Below are 8,110 nucleotides of genomic sequence, written 5' to 3' on the forward strand. Positions count from 1 at the left end.
CTCGACCGCTATGTAAAGGGACCCCCTACGGTGCCTGACAGATCTTACAAATCTCATTTTCGAGCTAATTGCCCGTCGGCAGTAGTGCGTGTAATGCCCTTAGGCATACACAAAAGCTCACCGACGAACAACGGCGCTTGGTCGCCCAACGGAGGCGCGAGACGTTTTCTAAACCATCTAATGCCATACAATTCCATAACCTTTACGGATTCCATAGGATTGGATGGAATTGAAATTTTTCTTTTTTGGATTCCATGGGATTGGACCATCTCATTTCGAATCCCATCTAATTTCATCTAATTCCGCCAAAAAAGGGATTCAAAAGTATTAAAAAATTTCAATATCTTTTAATCCTTTTGCGTTTGCTGGGTTTCATACTAATCACTGCGCACAGCGCAGAATGCATTTTAACATTACTCATTGCACATTGCAATTAGTTTCTTAATTTTCCAGTCCAATAAGTTTTCTATTATTTCAATTTTTTTAATGTTTGTCTTACATTTGTTTCTATGTATTTTTATTTATCCATTATTTTTTTTCTATCACTTTCTGTCTCTGTGCTTCAATTATGTATTCGGGATCACGGATTGGCATGTTTCTCTCCCGTCTTGGATCAAGTAATTCCGGTAGTACACAGTTTTCATAAAATTGCATTAGTTTATCAACCATATTTTTCGTCCAGAAGATATCATCGCGTACAATCTTTTCCATTTTTAATCCTAATGGAGTCCACAGTGCGAAGATGCAGCACTGTCGCTGCGTTATATGCAATTGTCCCTGAATTTGATAATAATATATATGACTGCGTTTCATTTTCTCATCTTTTCCATTTTTATACAATGATCGCAGATTCGAAACATTTGATTCAATGGCATCTTCAGGTGTTAAAAATCGTGCTGCAAAAGGACACTTTATCTCCACAATTCCATCATCTTCTATTAATCCATCTGGCGAAGCGCCTAAAAATGGTATTTCAAAATCTATAAATAATCCGCTTAATACTAATGTTCAGTGCATTTTCAATGCTTTCACGTGCAACGTCTTCGTTTTTTGTGCCGTATTGCACTGATTCCACATTTAGTTCTTGTGAATATATTATTAATTTTACTCTTGATGCGCAAGAAGTACTCTTTCTCATTTTACATATGTGTCCAAAGTGAGAAGCGGTGATCATTTTTGAACGATAATATCGCCAAATACCGCTTGCTGATTGTTCCTTAGTTTCTTCTTCTATTGCTATTCGCTTCATTTGCCAATCTTGCAGCATATGCATGTGTCGCGCTCTTCTTAATTCCATTTCGGCTGATGTTGCATCAGGTTTATCAGCCTGCGGACCATAATTTTTGTCTGCCACTGCACGCTTTTTATTTTGTTGTGTCGATCGTTTCTTTGTGCCACGCGCAGCTTGAGCACGTTTCTTTTCATTTTCCAACTGCTCAGCTGTTTCTCCTGGTTTTGTTCCCAAAACATAGCTTAGGCGACTTATAGGCTCGTTAGTATTAAATGCGACTACTGCAGCATTACAACGCGCTTCGTATAATCCTCTTAGACCAAAATTTATTCTTTTTCTGCCAGTACATTTTGATATAACAGAGTTAAAAGTTTCTACTCTGTTACTGTCTTTATCCTGTAATAAACTTTTAGCATTCCAACTAATACATTTCAATGCATTCTGCAGCTTTTCATACAATCCACACTTTTTCAATTGTGGAATATAATTTTCTTCGTTTTCTTTCTGCGATTCATCGCAGAAATATCCTATTTTTGCGCATTCATTATGTTCGCCAAAAACGTGACTTATTATATTATTTAGATCCATTTTTAAGGACACAATTTTTTGCTGCATTGTGCTCTGCTCCTCCAAACGGTACTGCACAGCTTTTGTCACAGCTGTTCTAATTCGAAGTACACGACTGCCAATAATATTTCTTAATTTTCCAAATCGTCCTTTTGTGTTTGCAATTTCTTTAATCTTTGTCGCCAAATTGCGCAGTAGATGATTCCGAGATTCAATTTTTTCTATAAAAATATTGGGGTACGGATTTGTCTGTATTATTTTTTTATAAACGCTGCTATCTCCGTCCGTTATAAATGTCGAATAAATTAGTCCGCGCTTTTCTACACTTGTCTTAAATCCTTCTACAATTGTGTCAGCTTCCATGCTTGTTGAACTGCAATCTCTCCCCAAATTTTTGTAACATTTATGTTTTGCAGGTTATTTTTCAAGTTTCTCTGCTTTTACACAAACTGCACAATATTTATTTCTTACAGACATGTGCAGCACTTTGCCTGTTAAAAAAAAATGGATAAAGAATTTTACTTTGTATATACCCCAAGGGGCCTTAAAGGGCGTTTTTGAAGGGACGTACCCAACCCTAACCTCCAATTCATCCTACTACCTTACTGTTTCCTACTTTCCTATTTTGGACCAACGGTTTAACGTCTCTTCCGAAAGACGGAGCCCAGTTTTCTCCGCATTTGCACGGAGGGGCGCGGTTTTTTCGGAAAAAGCTTTTCCATGATTCATGGCTCTAGTGGACTCGAACCTGGTTCCTCAGATTACGAGTCTGGCGCTCTACCACTAGACCACACCGCCGCCCTTACTTTGCCTGTTCGTGCACCACATATTGTGCCTACACCTGATAGAGAATCATATCGTCCTGTTCTGTATGATCTTTTCATCCAGCTTCCATCACCTGTAACTGCTATATGCGGTATTCCATTTATTACTTCATTGTGTTGTAATGCTAACTCACGTTCTTCATTTGCAGCAGCATTCATGCTTTCTTCAGCAGCTTTAGCGAAGGTTTCGCCAACAGTTTCATGTATTTTTTCGTATGTTTTTCTTCCCATGCATTTAATATTCATAGCAGCGCAACTTTCTTGCAACTGTGTAAATCTTGTACCAGTTAATATAGCGCCAGCCACTGCCCCTGTATTTACATCTAAACTTTCCTCAGGGGACGGTTCACTCCAGACATATTTTTCAAAATTACACATTCGACATTTGAAAAAGAATTTAGTTTTTAATCCGTGCGCAAGGGTACCGATAAACGTTAAATCGCGAAAACAGCATTCTATTCCGCGACTGTGCTCGTCAAATATTTCATGCAGTTGCTCAAAAACATACGTAAAATCTACGATACATTTTCCTGGCATACTCCCACTATTAAAGCGGGATGCATCTATATCGCTATTTATTATTAAAGTGTCCATTTCTTCAGTCTCACTGTCATCTGCTAATGTTCTTTCTAATTCATTATCGCGTGTCACTTTTTCTTCCTCATCATCCATTGCAGCCGATTCGCCATGCATCATGACATCTTGAGTAGCTCGCTCATCTTTATCTACCTGCATTGTGTTATCATCTATATCTGCATTTGCATTTGTTTGTACTAATATTTTGCTATGAATATTTCTTTCTTCCGTTACGACTTCTTTATTTGTAGTAATTGTAATTTCTCTTCTCTCCTATAAATAAATATGCATCCGATACATGTGTCTAGATATACACAAGTATATTATCCTTATTAATACTACAAAAAAGAAAGAATAATACTCCACGCTATCTATCTCGTTTTGGAATAAACGGACGAGAATCAAAGCAAAGTTCTAGAAATCTAAATAACATTGTTCTCAATTTTTAATAATTGATTAAACAAACAGATAACATTTAAATTAAGTAAATTTTTTTGCGCCTTTTTTATCGAATTTACGAAAATTGGATAGCAAACGTAGCGCAGCGAATGAGACGTCGGACTAAAACGCTGCACGTTGCCCGTTACAAACCAGCTTTTTCTAATTTTTTGGGCACGTAAATTTTTATAAAATTTATAAAAATTATTCAAGTGAATGATTTAGGCAACGTATATGCAGTTAACAAATTATTATTTTAGTATTATTATGATAACATTTTAGACTTTACTAGGCACCACAGACTCGCGCTTCGTATACGCGCTACTTAGCCTGCTTAGCATTATACTCTTACTATTACACTTAACCCGATACACAACTGCCAAAATATTCGATGACAGTTGCACGAAGCAAGCGTGTACGAAGAGAAGTAATCGGCATCGCGGAAAGACAACAATAAAGTTTCATAAATGCGATCACTGTCGACATGCCTTTCTTAGAAGTTTGCTTGCTTTAGCGCATATCATACGTGTTACCACAAATCGCGGAGGCGGGCAGCGTAATTAATAATTTTTATATTATAAGGAAAATGAATAGAAATGAAACGGAATGTTACTGTCTTTAATAAATGTTCAAATGTACGTTTTATTCAACCAAAATATTTTTACAACATGCATGACTTTTTTCTAACTTTTTTTTTAGTACTTGGTACATTATTTTTACGTGATGTCAATATCACGTAAAACAAATCATGCTGAACGAATACTCCGCGTAAATCAAAAGGGACAACTTTATATCAGCTATGACATTTCAGCTTTATATCAGCTATGACAGCTATAGCATTTCTGTATTTACTTACAAGCAAAAGTATCCTTTGTAGGCAACAGTTTTTGTTACTGCAATACATATGTTATTACCTTTTATTAATCCGCGACTTTCGCCTGCTTAACCGCTTAACCGATGTTCGATATTTTTTCCCTTTGGCACTCCTTCCATACAGTCTTCCATAACTGTCGTATTTTGGCATTGCATGTATTTCTTTCTTCGCACGATCACAGACAAAATTACGTTCGACATCGGTTTTACGCGCCTCCATAATTATTAAAATAGCTTTGCACAAAGAATTACGATACAGTAACGATAGTATATATAACGCGCTAACCTAGTATATAAACCGTAATCCTTATCTGCTCGCTTGTTATATTGTCTTTTCACGCAATCCGCGAGATGCGACAAAAAGCACCGAAAACAAGGATTGCGTGCGGAATAGTGGTGTGCGTGTAAATGTGAATGCGACGCGACGGTGCGTCTACTCATACATGGCTACACATACATGGCTCGGACTCACCGGGCCGAGCGAGTGTAAACAAAAGAACAATTAGTCGATCGTCTACCGCCGCATAGGAGAGATAGATGTGAGTATATTATTTTGTATATAAAAGGAATTTGTTATTACTATCAAATATATCTTTTAACTTTTAAATAATTTAAAAAGTAACTTGCCACGCATGTTGTGCAATATTATTTAATCTGCATATTGTGTGTAAAATAGGTCGAGCAAAAACAGAAGGGACATTATAAGAGCGAACCGATCAAGAGAAGAAGACGATAGAAGGAAAGAGGTAGAGAGAAAGAAAGAGGAAGATAGAAGAAAGGAGATAGAGAGAAAGAAAGAGGAAGATAGAAGGAGAGAGAAGAAGGACGAAAATGAAGTAATAAGAAAGAAAAGGTTAGTACACTATTACTTTATTTTTAGATTTCACCCATACACCTAGTTTTCTCTTTCTTTTGTCTGTAAAAAGAAGCCGTGTAAAAGACTTTATTGTTAACGCTTTTCCGTGATTGATTCTCTCGCTTAGCTCACTTCATGTTGCAAGTAGTGTATACTTTGACAGTTCGTATAAATGTTAGGTTATTATTGTATAATTTCATATGTGATCAATGCATGTGACCGATTTATATATACTTCTTTATAAAAAATAAAAAATAAAAATAGCTAAAAAAACTAAGTAGCGCGCTTCTATGATGTGTAATACCATAAATTGCACATGTAGTTTATAACAAAACGGTTCATATAATTTATTTATTACTACACATTTCTTTCATAATAAACGTTATAAACATAATTGAATTAGGAGACCGGAGAATGCGAAAGAAGAGAAACGAGGAAGGGAAAGAGAGAGGAATCGAGAAAGGCGAAGTGAAGGACAACAACGAGGAAGGAGGGGGAGGAGGAAGACAGCGAAGAAAGGATGAGTGTGGACGAGGAAGAAAAAGAAAATAAAGAAAAAAGAGGGGGGAAAATTGAAGGAAAGAAATCAAATGTATGTAATATTTGTGAATGCAATTACAGTTAAAAAATGTTTGCTATTTTATAAAATAATTTATTACTTTATGATTTCTGTATAGCTATTACTCGTCAAGAGCACGAGGCGCGGGATGAGGAGCAGAGGAGGATGGAGAGGAGGAGGAGGATGGAGTGGAGGAGGAGGATGGAGAGGAGGAGGAGGATGGAGAGGAGAAGGAGGATGGAGAGGAGGAGGATGGAGAGGAGGAGGAGGATGGAGAGGAGGAGGAGGATGGAGAGGAAGAGGACAGAGACGAGAATGGGACATGGAGCGCATATGGCCTGAATCTACAGGCCCTGTTTTTCATTTTCATTATTCACATTATTCACAATAAAGAATTATATTTACCATATAATGTGTATCCAATTTTTTTCCTACGAAATCTCACAATTTACAGAAACAGAGAGAGAGAGAGAGAGAGAGAGAGAGAGAGAGAGAGACAAAAGGGAGAGTGCAAAAGAAAAATGAGATGTCAGCGTTATATACCCGTGCGGTAACACCCAATCTCGAAATAGCCTGTAGCAGCGCGGCAGGATGTCTGACTGCTAATACGCTGGCCCGGGTTCGTTTTCCGGTGCTTCTTTTTATTTTTTTATTTTTTTTTAATATATATAATAATTATATAATTATTCCGAGAACGAAAGAGCATGTAAAAGATAATTAAATTTAGAAGTGTGTGTGTAATCAAATAATATGAATGTAATGATTTTTTACATAACGTTAAGAGTTTAATAAGGGAGGTGAGGAGAAGCATGGTGTAAAAAACAAGGTGAAGCATTGCGCATAATGGCGGCAGCTTTGGCGGTTGAACCAATCAGGAGGCGACCCATTTTGTTGCGCTCACTTTAAGGTGAAGTTCGCTTATAAAAAATAAAAATGTGTGAATCATGTAAAATTTTAGATAAAACCTTAAATAAATAAATAAATTAATGACAATTAAACTTACATTTATTAGTTTATTTATTAAACTTCTGTTTTAATTCTGTTCTAGTTTGGTAACGTAATTTGATTAGAGTCAATTAACCGCACGTCCACAGTGTAGATTCTGAATTATAGTGTGAGGAAGAAGGGTTGAAACCTCGGTTGAAACGCAATTTACTTAAATAATAATAAAAAGACATGTAACGAAAAAAATAAATATTTTATTCAAACAGAATAAAATTAGGTAACGTTTTTATACTGTATACAAATTCAAATGATTCTTGAAATTTACCGCTGTTTATGTTAAAATTTTCTTCTTCTCGGTGGCAAGCTTCGAGCCATTTTTCTTTTAATTTGCGATTTTGCGGAAATGGAAAGAACTTGATGTCTTTCGTTTTCGTAGCTTCACCGGAACGACTTTTGCAATTTCTCACGCAACAAGTCGGCATGATTCCTAGATGATCATAATACAACGCACATAATACGACGCATAATACATAATACATAATACATAATACATAATACATAATACATAATACATAATACATAATACATAATACGACGCGAATTAATTATTTTAAAAAACTGTAAAAAATTTATTGCGAAAAATATTACCTCAGCCAGGATTCGAATCTGGAACCTCCCTCATTTCGTGAAAAGCGTCTGAGGTAATATTTTTCGCAATAAATTCTTTAATTTTTTAAAATAATTAAAAACACATTTTTTTAATGTTAAAAAAACGTTTTTTTACAATGTTAAAATAAATACAGCAAAAATAAGAATTTAAATTGCCAGTGAATAATGAAAAAATCAATAAAATAAATACTTTTTTAATAAGAAAAAAAGGATCTGTTCTATTAATTTAAACGTTTTTTAAATATTTTTTTATTACTAAAAATGTTTTTAAAAACGTTGAAAAATATTTTTTTGCTACTTGGGTTATTTAGCAAATATCAACCAATATAAATGCCTCTCAACATTAATTATATTTACTACTTACTGCGTATGTTTTATTAAAGTCGCAAAAGTTGAACACAAAAATATTTCCCGCACAACAAACGCACGCGACGGATAACGGACGTAACGGACTGCGAATTGATGGAAGCAGCCATATTGCTTTTCTCGCAAAAAAGGTCGCGCGCTGATTGGTTCAAAAACTGAACGAGTGCGCAGCATCGGGAATGCTTCACCTGTCTATTTACACCATG

Source organism: Temnothorax longispinosus, chromosome 6 (genome assembly GCF_030848805.1).
Source record: "Temnothorax longispinosus isolate EJ_2023e chromosome 6, Tlon_JGU_v1, whole genome shotgun sequence".
In the NCBI taxonomy this organism is placed as follows: Eukaryota; Metazoa; Arthropoda; class Insecta; order Hymenoptera; family Formicidae; genus Temnothorax; species Temnothorax longispinosus.